The sequence below is a fragment of the Pinus tabuliformis genome, chromosome 8, assembly GCF_031772625.1.
Source record: "Pinus tabuliformis cultivar Carrire ecotype Pingquan chromosome 8, CPIR1, whole genome shotgun sequence".
Taxonomy (NCBI): Eukaryota; Viridiplantae; Streptophyta; class Pinopsida; order Pinales; family Pinaceae; genus Pinus; species Pinus tabuliformis.
In genome coordinates this window covers 693987662-694003346 of record NC_142294.1, presented here as the reverse complement: position 1 = coordinate 694003346, position 15685 = coordinate 693987662, and positions in this window count along the sequence as shown.

Sequence of the window (15685 nt, the reverse complement as noted above, 5' to 3'; positions counted from 1 at the left end):
GAATTGGAATTTGACTAGTAATTCATAAATTGTACATCCTCATGAAGATTTTTTTCCATTCAAAATGATGTATATGTGAATACATAGAGTTTTTTACAATTTTCTTTTGATCTCCTTCCCAAAATTGGAAGCATTTAGTTCATGAGTTTAGGGATGAAGGAAGAAGTGTGGCTAGAAGATGGTGGATCTAGTTTTACCCTTGCGAGGAGACATACAAATCCATATGACACATTGTAAGAAACAACATTGTTATGGCAATGAAATTAGTGTTGACCGTCAATTTAAATAATGTGGATCATATATACAAATTTATGCAAAATATCATATAATCTACTTAACCAACCAAACAGTACTAACTAGTCAATTCACAATCAACTCAACATCAAATGAAAGCACTAAAATATAAAAAATCCAAGTGCCCATGAACTAGACCATTAAGAAAGTGCATTAAATAATAAATAAACATAAATCAAAGCAATCACACATAATGGACATGGATGTGGTTGGCTATAATGAACCAATAAGATGTACCATTATTGTAATTAAATAAAATGAAGATGATACAAATATCTCACATAATTGTCTTTCAAAAAACCCAAATACATACACAATGTGGTTAAATCAATGATGATCTTGTAAATCAATGCAACATAGATCCACATGACAATACAAAAAACATCACATATCAAATCCAATGTTAATAGACATGGATGTGGATGGTTATAATGAACCAATAAGATGTACCATTATTGTAATTAAATAAAGTGAAGATGAACAAATATCTCACATAATTGTTTTTCAAAAAACACAAATACATACACAATGTGGTTAAATCAATGATGATCTTGTAAATCAATGCAACATAGATCCACATGACAACACAAAAAGCATCACATATCAAATCCAATGTTAGCTTGTTCTAAATAGTCTAGAAAATATAGTAGAGCATGATATGCACTTCATACAAGTGTGGGGCTGATAATTCGAAGTGCATGCTCACCACAAATTGAAATTAATATAAAGGTGTAGAGAGACTTTAGAGCTTATAACGAATAAACGTATTAAAAAAGGCAATTAAATAGTTTAAAATTGATTATAATTTTAATAGAAAAGTAGGAAAGTCTCTTTAAATTAAATAATGCATTTTTAAATAATTATCAACTAAGGAGTTTTCATGAGGAAAAACATACTAATAAAATATATATAGTTTAAAGATTAAAAGGATAACTAAATAATTAAAAAGAAAGCCCACAGGGCTTTGGATTGACGGTGAATGGGTGCACTGTTAAGGCACTCCTTGCGATAGGTCACTGGTTCAAATCCCTCGTGGGTGCTTACTTACCAAAAAAAAAACAAAATAATTTAAAAAATATTATAATGATATTAAGAAGTTAGGAAATTCTCTTTAAATTACGCAATGTATTCTTAACTAATTATCAATTAAGAAAGAATTCTCAAAGTGATAAGTAATAATACCTTAGAGATTTAATTACCAAAACATGATAAAAACATGACTATAAATCTCATCATTGTATATTCACTATTTTTTTAAAGAAAAAATATAAATATTCAAATTAGATTGAAGTGAATGAAGTTTATATTGATATTCAAAGACATATTTATTTGGACGAAATTGTAAATACTTTTATATTTTATTTTATTTAATAAAGATAACAAAAAATTATTGTTGAACAACTTTCAATGTAAAGTCTTTTGATATTAATAGAAAACTATTGAGGAAATTTACAAAAAAAAATAATGAAGTTCACATTGATACTTAAAGGCATTTATGTACAATGTTCAGTTTAGATGAAACTTTATATGATTCTATATGTTATTTTCTTCTTTGTTCTTAACATTCACCAATTTGGAAATTAAAATTTGTATGATTATATATATATATATATATATATATATATATATATATATATATATTAAGGTTAAAAACAAAAATTAAAATCATAATTTAATTTTTAAAGAAAAAAAAATTCTTGAGCATTTGAGATGAAAAATTATGCTATATATTATTTTTCCAATTCTTTGTATAAATTTAGTTTTAGAATATAAGGTAATATGATAATATTTTATTTTATCTTAATATTAATAATGTAAATAGTTTTGGTGTCATGTCTTATAATTTTTGTAAATCAACCTTAATAAATTAGGGAATCATCCATGATGAATTGGTAAGGACATTGCTCCTACTTTAGAACACTTTGAAGTTCAAACATCTATATACCTTATTAAAATGAGTTTGTATTATGTTAATGATACTGTGGCTTCTAACTCCTTATCAATTAATTAATTTAAAGAAAATTACTAATTAAAAAAAATATTACATCTTTTAAGTCTTCTTTGACTTCCCAAAAACATGTTCACCATTAACATTTATGTAGATGATGCCCAAGCAGGTTTTAGGCCTTACAAGAGTTCAGGTGGTAGTATTTATACGAGTGAAGGAACTTGTATCATGTAATAATATCTTTCTAACCACAAGCAATGTTGGATCTTAAACTGTGAGACTAATCATGTTTATAGGTTGATTAACTCTTAGTCATCTTCTTTAGACCAAGACAAGGAGTTATTGCTACTAGCCTTACTCTCAACTTTATAAATATGAATTAGTTCTTGAAGGTGCATTGTTCTTAACACTCCCTCAAGCTACCCCTAACATGATACATGAGTCAAAGGTGATCGGATAAGCAAACATATTGAAAAACCAATAGATAAAGATATTTCTTCTCCCTCTACTAATGTGTTTTGTTGCATAATGTCCTTATGAAGTATGTGATTTTGAAGGGGTTTGTTACACTAGTTCTTGAAGACTTAGGACAATATTGACTACAAAAATATGTATGTATCCTTTTTTTAAGTCATTATACATGGAGGCTTGTGTAGTATACCTAGGGGAGGATAATATGGGGTACATAGGGGAGTACCCAAGGGTATAATAAGATGTAAAAAGGGGACTAAAATTAGTTAGTTTAGTAAATAAAGCCTATAAGTGGTTACCCACATCAATGATGATTGCAAGTGGTTACCCACATTAATGATGATTGTAAGTGGTTGACGCTTATTATAAAAGGGGACCACAATTAGTTAGTTAGTTAGTGAATAAGCGGGTCATAGATAATAAATAAATTGGTTAACCTGCAATATGTAAGGGATCACAAGTAGTTAGGGAATAATGTGATGTGAATCAAGTAAACCCATGGTATTGGATGTATGGTATTAAGGGCCCATGGTATTGTATGTAGGAATCCTATATAGAAGTAGAGACTCTCCTTTGGAGATATGTCAAGTATTGTTTGTATTGACAAGCATATGGCTTGTGGAGTATTCTCCTTCCTTAAGGAGTAGTTGTACAATGTTACCCTACGTCAATGATTTGATATTAATAAAGGGAAGCATTCTATATTATTCTTGTGTTGGCTCTTAGATCTATTTTATCATATATTTTAATTAATTTACAAGTTTAATACAACTTGAGGGAGGGGGATATTGATCATAATAGGGGTGCACATTTGTTGAACCAGTTTTTACTTCATAATAAACATGTGATAATATGGCTTCCTAAAAACACATAGTAATAGGAGAAATATGGGTGGTAGGGTTATGGGTGTCCCAATATTTTGAAAAATCCTCAAATTCCACATGAAAAGGGACCAAATTATCATAAACCATAGCTATGTCCTCCTCAGTGAGAAAATATTTTATCAAAATCATATTAAAAAACATTGAATTACAATTTGACTAGTAATGCACAAACTGTACATTCTCATGAAGAGTTTTCCCTACTTCAAGATGATGTATATGAAAGCACATAAATTTTTTACAATTTTGTTTTGATTTCCTTCCCAAAATTGGAAGCGTTTAGTTCATTATTTTAGGGATGGAGGGAAAGAAGTGTGACTAGAAGATGGTGGATTTAGTTTTACCCTTGTGGGGAGAAATACAAATCCATATGACACGTTTTAGGAAACAACACTATTTTGGAAATAAAATTAGTGTTTAATATCAATTCAAATAAATTGGATCATATATACAAATTTATGCAAAATATCCTATAATCTACTTAATCAACTAAACAGTGCTAACTAGTCAATTCACAATCAACTCAACATCATATGAAAGCACTAAAGTTTACATAATCTAAGTGCTTATGAGCTAGACCATTAAGTAAGTGGACTAAATAATAAACACACATACACCAAAGCAATCACACATAATGGACTTGGACATAAATAAAGTGAAGATGATACAAATGTCTCAAATAATTACCTTTGAACCAACACAAATATATACAGATATGGTCGAATCAATCATGATCCTATAAATCAATGTAACATTGGACAAGATAACACAAAATAACTCACATATCAAATCTAATGTTATTTTATTCTAAATAGTTTGCAAAAGGGAGCAGATCATGATACACACCTCATACTAGTGTTGGGGTAATAATTCCAATTGCATGCTCACAACAAATTAAAATTAACATAAAAGTGTAAAGAAACTTTAAGACTTAAAGTTTTATCAACTAAGGGGAAAAATTTAAGAAAAAAATACTAATAAAATGTATATAATTTAGAGTTTGAAAAGACAACTAAATAATCTAAAAATTATTATAATTATAATAAGAAGATATGAAATTCTCCTTAAATTAAATAATGCATCCTTGAATAATCATCAACTAAGAAAGAGTTGTCATAGGAAAAAATAATACTAATAAAATGTACACAATTTAGAGATTACATTCATTATAGGAAATTAACAAAATGAATATACTTTATAATCTTGTGTTATTGGTTATAATATTTTAGAGATTAAATCCCCCAACAACAACAAAAAAAATGAACTAAAACATGGCCATATAAACATAACTATAAAGTTTATAATTTTATTAAAATCATATTTAAAAAAATTGAATTTCAATTTGACTAGTAATCTACAAATTGTACACTCTCATGAAGAATTTTCTCCATGATGTATATGAGAATACATGGAAATTTTTACAATTTTCTTTGATCTCCTTCCCAAAGTTGGAAACATTTAGTTCATGACATTAGGGATGAATGGAAAGAAGTGTGGCTAGGAGATGGTGGATGTAGTTTAACCCTTGTAGTGAGACATACAAATCCATATGACACATTTTAAGAAACAACACTATTTTGGTAGTAAAATTAGTTTCGATTATCAATTTGAATAACTTAGATCATATATACAAATTTAAGAAAAATATTATATAATCTACTTAACCAACTAAACAATACTAATTAGTCAATTCATAATCAACTCAACATCATATGAAAGCACTCACGTATACACAATCCAAGTGCCCGTGAATAAGATCATTAAGCAAGTGGATTAAATAAGAAATAAGCATAAACCAAAGCAATTACACATAATGGAAATGGATGTGATTAACTATAACAAATCAATAAAATATATCATTATTGTCATTAAATAAAGTGTTATGACAACTCTCTTACATAATTACCTTTCAAACAACTCAAGTACATATACAATATGGTTAAATCAATCATGATATTGTAAATCAATACAACATGGGTCCACAAGACAACACGAAAAGCATCACATATCAAGCCAACACAAATACATACACAATATGGTTAAATCAATCATGATCTTGTAAATCAATACAATGTGGGTGCACATGACAACATAAAAAGCACCACATATCAAATACAATGTTAGCTTATTCAAAATAGTCTAGAAAGGAGAGTAGAGCATGATACACACCTTATATTAGTGTGGGAGATATAATTCCAACTGATGCTCACCACAATTTTAATTTAATATAAGTGTAAAGAAACTTTAAGACTAATAATAAATAAACGTATTAAAAAGGATAATTAAATAGTTTAAAATTTATTATAATAGTAATAGGAAATTAGTAACCTCACCTTAAATTAAATAATGCATTCTTAAATAATTATCAAATAAGAGGAAGTTTCTATTAGAAAGAATACTAATAAAGTGTACATCATTTAGAGATTAAAAATATAACTTAGTAATCTAAAACATGATACACACCTCATACTAGTTTGGGGGATATAATTCCAATTGCATCCATATGACACATTTTAAGAAACAACACTATTTTGGTAATAAAATTAGTTTCGATTATCAATTCGAATAACTTAGATCATATATACAAATTTAAGCAAAATATTATATAATCTACTTAACCAACTAAACAATACTAATTAGTCAATTCATAATCAACTCAACAGCATATGAAAGCACTAACGTATACACAATCCAAGTGCCCGTGAATAATATCATTAAGCAAGTGGATTAAATAAGAAATAAGCATAAACCAAAGCAATTACACATAATGGACATGGATGTGATTAACTATAACAAATCAATATAATATATCATTATTGTTATTAAATAAAGTGTTATGACAACTCTCTTACATAATTACCTTTCAAACAACTCAAGTACATATACAATATGGTTAAATCAATCATGATATTGTAAATCAATACAACATGGGTCCACAAGACAACACGAAAAGCATCACATATCAAGCCAACACAAATACATACACAATATGGTTAAATCAATCATGATCTTGTAAATCAATACAATGTGGGTGCACATGACAACATAAAAAGCACCACATATCAAATACAATGTTAGCTTATTCAAAATAGTCTAGAAAGGAGAGAAGAGCATGATACACACCTTATGTTAGTGTGGGAGATATAATTCCAACTGATTCTCACCACAATTTGAATTTAATATAAGTGTAAAGAAACTTTAAGACTAATAATAAATAAACTTATTAAAAAAGATAATTAAATAGTTTAAAATTTATTATAATAGTAATAGGAAATTAGTAATCTCACCTTAAATTAAATAATGCATTCTTAAATAATTATCAAATAAGAGGAAGTTTCTATTAGAAAAAATACTAATAAAGTGTACATCATTTAGAGATTAAAAATATAACTTAGTAATCTAAAAATTATTATAATAATAAGAATAAGTTACATTATCCTTAAATTAAATAATGAATTCTTAAATAATTATCAACTAAGAAAAAAATCTCATAAGAAAATAATATTAATAAAATGTATACAATTTAAAGATTACCCTCACTTTAGGGATTTAACATAATGAATATACTTTATAATCTGGTGTTATTGGTAATAATTCTTCATAGATTCAAACTTACAACAAAAAAAGGGAACCAAAACATTTCCATATAAACATGACTATAAAACATATAATTGTTTTAAAATCATATTTCAAAATTTTGAATTCCAATTTGTATAATAATCCACAAAATGCACATCCTCATGAAGAGTTTTTCTCATTTCAATATTATGTATATAAGAATACATAGAATTTTTCACAATTTTCTTTTAATCTATTTCTCAAAATTGGAAGCATTTACTTCATGACTTTAGGGATGAAGGGAAAGAAGTGTGGCTAGAAGATGGTGGATTTAGTTTTACCCTTGCTAGGAGAAATAAAAATGCATATGGCACATTGTAGAAAACAACACTATCATGGCAATAAAATTAATGTTGACTATTAATTTAAATAACTTGGATCATATATACAAATTTATGCAAAATATCATATAATCTACCTAAACAACTAAACGATACTCACTAGTCAATTCACAATCAACTCAACGTCATATGAAAGCACTAAAGTATACACAATCCAAGTGCCCATGAACTAGACCATTAATAAAGTGGATTAAATGGGAAAGAAGCATAAACCAAAGAAATCACACATAATGGACATGGATGTGGTTCGTAATAACAAACCAATAAAATATATCATTATTGTAATTAAATAAAGTGAAGATGATACAACTATTTCACATAATTACCTTTCAACCAACACAAATACATACACAATATGGTTAAAATAATCATGATCCTATAAATCAATGCAACATGGGTCCACAAGACAACACAAAAAGAATCACATATCAGATCCAATGTTAGCTTATTCTAAATAGCCTACAAAAGTGAGTAAAACATGATACACACCTCATACTAGTTTGGGGGATATAATTCCAATTGCATCCTCACCAGAAACTAAACTTAACATAAAAATACAAAAACAAATTAAGGCTCATAATAAATAAACTTATTAAAAAAGATAACTAAATAGTCTAAAATTTGTTATAATGGTAATAGGAAATTAAGAAATTCTCCTTAAATTAAATAATGCATTCTTAATCCCTGATGGGGGTGAATTTTGAGGAGATCTGTAGGCTGGGGGGCTATGCATGCCACCCTGCAGAGATGATATCATTAATGGAAGGGGTGGCATGGCCTCCCATGTGCATGCAGAAGCATGTGATTATATAACCTTTTGTCAATCATGTTGAGCATTTGAAGGAGGAAAGAGGTATGGCAGGTCTTCTTGCAAATCGTTCCTACAAGGAAAAAGCTTGAAACCCCCAGAATTGAGGTCTGGCATACTTTTTGAGCAATCTCTAGGCTAATGGGAGGAGATTGGTTAAACTTAATTTGGGAATATAACTTCTTGGATCCCCTGGGAGTGATTTTGGAGGGAAAGGAGGTCAGAGAGAAGAAATATGTCAGTTGTGTAAAGGAAAATTGGGTGTTGGTTCTCTACTTAGAGTTTAAACTATCTACAAGATGAAACTCGCCATGGTTTGATTGTTTCCATTTTTATTAGTACACAGAGACTCTCACCAGTCATTTCTTGTCATCACACGGAAGACACTGAATCTCGAGTAATTCTGAAGCCTTTTTGTATTGATAATTTAGTCATTGGTATCTTGTTTGGCTACGAGTATTTGCTTCTAGTGTCAAATTCTAGTATTGGCATTTACGGATGGTTTCCCGCATGGGTCTAGTCACTGTGTCATTTGTGTAGTTGTGGTTTTAGGACTATATACCTGTAATGTGGTATATTTCCTTCCACTCTTATCAATACTTGCATGTATGACTATAGTTTTAAGTTATATTTCTAGATTTTCCCTTTCTCGAGTTGGGTCGAGCTACCTTTTGGTTTAATCCTCTTGGTGTTACACTAAAAAATGTCACCTTGACTACTTACAGTTAGTATGGCTCCAATCAACAAGTCATGCTACCCTCTTAGGCAAGTCTCATGCCTCTGTTATCCATCTCAAACTCAAAGAAGAGAGAAAGTCTTGTAAAAATCATGTTTATCTCTGGGGTCGCAGGTTCTCTCTAGCCTTACCTGCGGGGACGCTGATCATGTTCACAAAATATGCGTCCATGGACGCTCTGTATGTTAAGGGACAAGTGCGTCCCTCTGTAAAAGGCAAAATGCGCGAGTTTTATCTTGAAAAAGTTACTTGTGGTTACTTCTAGAACATTCTAGAGGTCGGTTTGATGAAATGGATGCGCCTCCAGTTGGTTCATGTATCTCTATTAAGGGGGAACCTATCCCATCAATAAGGGAGCTATCCCACCCATAGAGGGGGATGATCCCATTGATAGTGGACCTGAATAACCTCTTTACAGCACTATAAATGAAGGCATTGAGCCAGAAGGAGAAGAGGTTGGAGCTATACATTTTCTTTGGGTAAATGCTGCAGGATTTAGGTCTTCCATTAGAGCCTTTGTGAGGAGAGATTGTCTTCACTTGATTCTACTTGGGAGAGGGTGAGCTTTGTCAAAGTAGAGGAAAACCCTTGATGGACCCTGGGAGGAACTTGCACAACACCAAGGCCAGGTTGTAAGAGTTTCTTTGTTTCGTTATTAATACAAACTGGTTTATTTTTCTCAATAGCTTGTGTTAATGAGTTATTTCATGTGTTCCTTGGTCTGCATGTTGAATATATGTTTTATTATATGAAATGCAAGTGCTTGGTAATTGTTTGATTGTTTGTGGTTGCAGGAATTGACTTGAAGGAGGAGCTCATCCGGATCGTCAAGAACGGACTTCAACAACAGCGTTTTGGAATAAGGTAAGCCTAAACACTTGTAGTTTTCATGTTGTAAAAGGTGTATTTAGAGAAAGATCACTCCATTTTGTCTTGTTTGTCATTAGAATGTCTTAGACTTCTAGGAAGGTCAGTCGTGTCCGCACCCTTGACAGATTCCGTGTGACAAATTGGCGACTCCGCTGGGGAATCCATTAATGAGAGAGTCTTTTCCTTTATATGAACTTTGCTTTGAGAAAATCATTTTTATTTTCTGGTTTTTGACTGTGAGAATTAGTATTTGGGTGGCTTAGCTGTAGCTTTAGTTGGCTTTAGTTTTTCTTCCTTTTTCCAGAAAGACGCAGTCTCTGTGTGCTGCACAGTGCGTCCTTGGACGCGCTGTTGTCGACTGCACAGTGCGGGGTCGCACCTGTGACAACTGCTGGCCTGCGTCTTCCTGTAAAAGTTAAGAAAATTCCATTTTTGCCTTAAATTACTTTTAGATTTTGTTTTTTCTTAGTGTTTTCTGCCCAGATCCTTTAGTACCCTGTCAAGAATTCTTACCTGAACTGGTTTTGTGAGCTTTGAGTGTTTTAGTGGTTTTCAACGAAGTTTAGACCTAGGGTTTGATTTTTGGAAAGGCTTTGTAGTAACTTTGAGCTTAGAAAGTTGTTCCAGCCTTAGATATCTCTGGTTAGTCAACCTTCTTAGAAGTTGAGCCTGCCGTAAAGTCTCCTTGTTTGAGCAACTTGTCATTTGAGTTGTTTTGGGTCAAATTTCGAATTGCTTGTTTTTAAAGTATTGATTTCCATTTTCAAAAAGGACAAAAAGATTAGAATTTTGTTTTGACTAGTTTTTGGTTCTGCAATAAGCTAGTCCTTGATTTGATTGTGATCAAGTAAAACACCTTAGAAATAATCATTGTTAGTTTTGGCCTCGTTAAGATTGCTTAGAGTAAATTTGCCTTTAGTTTGCTTATGAGTGCATTTTCATAGATTTTAAGAGTTGTTAAGATTGATTTTTGGTTATATTAGATTTATTTGCTTTATTAAAAGAAAAATACAAAAACATCTTCTTAAAAGTCTTGTTTCAAGTAGCTTTTTGTTTTCAAAAGAAGAAAAGAGTTTTTTCGTGCATGTAAAGAGAAGTTATGTTTTTATGCTTGGAAAAGAAAAACGAATTGTTTCTTTGATTGTCTTCAATTAAGAAGTTGCTTTTATAAGGATTGCATTCTCTCAACTTTTTAGTTAAGCAATTCATCGAAAAAGTAAAGTAGTGGATAAATCATTTTAGGTGCATTTTGTAGTGGTTTCGAGTCGAGTCAACATACCACTAGTTTCACTTCCATCACCTTTTGACTTAAGAAACAACCTTAAAAGTAACGCTTAAATTAAAATCAATCTAGTAATCTTTATTTTTCTAGGGCTCTGAAGCACCAACATAGCTTAGGCTAGGGTCTTGGAGTAGGTGAGTACTTAACTCTCCAAGACTACAAAACCAAACAGATAGTCTATCTTGAGTAGAACAAATCCAATTGTTTCAGTTACATTCTGGGAAAGCTCCTCTTAAAGGAGAAACACGAGCTCGTGTCCGAACCAGTGAGGGGATCATTCCTCCCTCGTTGGGAACGACGCCAGGCAGTACGTATTACAAACGGTAAACCTCGGATTAACCATTGTCGAGGAGCCAGGGGTCACTTATCGGTAAACCTTGGATTGTTGTCAAGGAGCCGGTAAGGGGATTGGAGCTTGCTACTCTGCCCTTGCGTGCTGTCGGAGTTTAGACTGTTCCCCCAGGTGTAATTGTTGTGATTGGTAACCTTAGTGGCCATAATATCTAGGATTCTACCCAAGGTGACGGTGGAGGGAAGGTCCCACTGTACCTGGAGCAGACGTCGGTTATACTCACTTGGATTTTCTGGGGGGTTCGCTTCACTTCGAGACGGTTAAAGTGGAGGAACTTGGTCCAGTCTATTCATTAAGCAGGTTGCCGGGGTAACTGTTCCACCCACTATTTCTGTACTGAATCCTGCGAGGTTGGGCCTAATCACCAACTAGCGCTTTTGGTCCGGAAGACTACTGTTTGTGTGTGGTTTGACGCTCTAGATTATTTAGGCGTGTGCTTCAAATTTGATTGGTTCTTTAGAAGACTTTAGGTGGTTTGATTTGAAATTTTTTACTTTGTTTTCGTGTGTTGTAGTTAAAATCTTTAATTGTGGCGGAATTACCGAGAAGGTCCCGTCGTATTGCGGGCCAGTCTCCTGAAGTTGTATCTGTGGCCGAATTGTTGAGAAGATCCCGTGAACTTAGGGGTTCACCTCCTCGAGACGACCCCAGTTATTTAGAGGGTTTAAAGGTCCTTGTAACTCCTAGTGGCAGTAAAGTAGGTCACCTGAAGAAGGAGAATCTTCTTTGGTAGTCCATCCAGATTACCAAAGATTAGAAACAGGTTACAATCCCGAAGCTGTTACAGTTTCCGAGCTTGCTGGTAGTTTTTCATCTGCCAGTGAAACAGGCGAAGAACCTGAAATTTCAGAACCTGTTACTCCAACTCCTAGTGTTCCTGATTCACCAAGAATAGAAAGAATTATCACCGAAAATCTTCCTGTTGGATTAATTGCTATAGAAGAACTTGTTCCAGAGGAAGAAATAGGCGTTTCTGATTCTGAAGATCTAATTACCCTTGATCTAAGGGAGCGTGAATCCATCTTTTACAGTCCTCCTAGAAGTGAGTCTTGGTACCTTGCATTAACCAATTTTTTAGACAACTCAGTAGGTTTTTCTACACCTCGTACTCCGGTTCCACCTAGAGGAATTCATTCTCCTGTAAATATGTCTGGTCAGTCGTCTGTGTTTTCGCAAAGTCCTGAATCATTTTTACATGGCGGTCCTTCTGTTCCTACTGGGTATCAGTCACTTTCTGGTACCTTTGCGGGAGCATCTCCTCAACCTGTTGATCATGGGTTATTAGTTGGAAACAGTGGTAATGTACCATTGAGTATAGGTGAAGTTTATATGATGTCAGGTTCAACTCCCATTAACCAACCTCAAGGTGGCCAATTACCGCCTGGGGGGCAACCTTCGTTAATGCCTGGGGGGCAACCTCAAGGTACTTCATTTGTGACTGGGGGGCAACCTCAAGGGTATCAACCCCAAGGGTATCAACCCCAGCCTCAATATGTACCCCAAAGTCAACCTCAGTATCAGTATCAACCTCAAGGATGGCAACCTCAAGGATGGCAACCCCAAGGGTATCAACCCCAAGGGTATCAACCTCAAGGATACCAACCTCAAGGTCAAGGTCAACCCCAGTATTCGTATTTACCTCAAGGTTATCAACCTACGGGTCAATACCCTGGTCAAGGTTATCAACCACCTCAAGGGCAATCATATGGGACTACACCTTACAGTTATCAACCCTATCCTCAATACGGCTATGGATCTCAGTATCCTCAACCTGTTACGAGTCAATACCCTGGAATGTTAACATGGGATCCGTCACAGGGTCAACAGATGTCGCAACCAAGTATACAGTCGGTACCTCAAGCAGGACAACCTGCAGTTCCTGGTCCACCCCAGCAACCGCAACTTGTCCAGTCAAGTGTTCAGACCCCTGTAACTTCTGTAGTTACTCAGCCGCCAATTGCACCGAGTACTCCACCTCACACGGCTGCAGCAGCTACCGCTTCATCTACCATGCTTACATCTGGAGTATCGGCAGCTCCGGTTTCTACTGTCCCTGTAACCGTTCCTCAGACATCTGTACCGTTGTCTGGACCCACGATTCAAACCACAGTCCAGATGCCTGCAGGTCAACCTGGTACAAGTACGGTTGTTACTACTCAACCTCAATTTGTTCAACCTCCGTACCAGGGACAGTATCAACCTGGTCAAGCTGCCCAACAACCGGTTTACCAGTATCAACCGTATCCTGGGTACAATTATCAACCACCTCAACAACCCCAGTACGGTCCGGTTAATCCTGGTTTTCCAGGAGGATATAATATCCCCAATGCGAATCCTGTTCCTAGTTATCCTGGATATCCTCCTCCTGGGGCTGGTATTGTGACTCAGAGTTTCCGAGATCCTAACCGGCAGTTACCATTTATTGCGACTTTAGATTTACCCGACTTGACGCGCCTAACGAACGATCCAATTCAATATCTTCCGTTCTGGCCGCCAATGCCAAATAAGTTGCCCAGCGATATACCCAAGTTCGAAGGTAAGTCTGGAGAGGATCCGTCTAATCACGTGATGACTTACCACCTCTGGTGTGCATCAAATTCCATCTCAGATGATTCTATCCGCTTACGTCTTTTCCAGCGTACACTCATTGGTCTCGCAGCCAAGTGGTACATTGAGTTGCCACGGGCTTCTTTTTACAACTTTAGCCAGTTAGCTACTTCATTCTTAACTCATTTTCAGTTACCAGTCAGATACGATAATGGTACGGAATTATTAACTTCGCTAAAACAATCGACATCCACGTACATTTCTGATCACATCCATGAGTGGAGACGTCGAAGGAGATTAGTGAAAGTTTTTATCCCGGACCAAATTTTAGCTGAATGGTTTGTAAAATCATTATTACCAAGAATTACTGAAGATGTAGCTAAGGCCGGCGTAGTTACTGAGGAGCAAGTCATTGCTCAGGCACAATACCTTGACTTAGTTTACACTCAGTCGGGTACGTTACACGAGAAAATTCCGGATCTTCCCAAGTCAAACCAAATCGCTGCTGCTCCTTCGGGATCTCATGCCGCTGATGGTATGATCGGTATCGTGACTACGAAGAGTAAGAAGAAGTCTTCCAAGACCTCCAATACTCCAATTATCACTTTGCCTGATTCTCCGACAGGAGAGTCTTCTCCTCCTGAACTTACCGCCGACATTCACGCTGTAGAGTCATCTACGGCCAAATCCAAAAACGGTGGAAAGAAGAAAGGAAAGAAGAAGGCTAAAGCAGACAAGGCTCCAAAGGAGAAAACGGAAAAGTCGGAAACTAATGACGAAAAGCGCAAACCTCGTTATCCTTGTCTCATTTGTGAAGAAGATCATTTTACGAGAGACTGCCCTCATCGGGCCGAGGTAGTGAAAATAGTTAAAGGTTCTCCGACTCCTGCTGTGTTAAAGAATCCATTCCCCGAGCAGGAAAATAAGATGATAGGTTCTTCTTCGAATGCCAGTGAAGAACCCATTTTGATGATGTCTCATGTCAGGATTGCGACTCGATCGCAAGATTATGGTAGTAAGGCTCCTGTTGATGGTAAAGAAGCAGAATCTTCTAACTCTAACCCATCAACCTCAGCTCCTGGTTCCGATCCACTACAGATCGAAAAACCTAACCCAGACTTAGTGATTAAGCCGCCCGCCAAGGGTGTACTTCGAAGGTCTGCTTTCAATCCACATGCGAGAGCAGCCCAGAATTACAACATTGTTGAAGATTTAGCTGTTTCACCTTCAGCAATGTCGGCACTCGAAGTGCTGCAATCATGTCCAGCGCAACGAAAATTGCTTTTGTCGGCTATTGGAGCTGTCGATGTTCAGGACCCGAACCTAATGATCTTTGATCTAGAAAGTAGTACACCGCGTCTCCCCCATCAAATGGCTTTCCAAATTCCAGTGATAGTCAAAAACAGGCCTATTCATCGGACTGTGATTGATGAGGGAGCTTCTACGTGTATTATGTCGATTCAATGTTGGAGATCGCTTGGTTCTCCTTCGTTGAACCAATCCCCCACCATCCTTAAGGCCTTTGATGGCCGTGGGT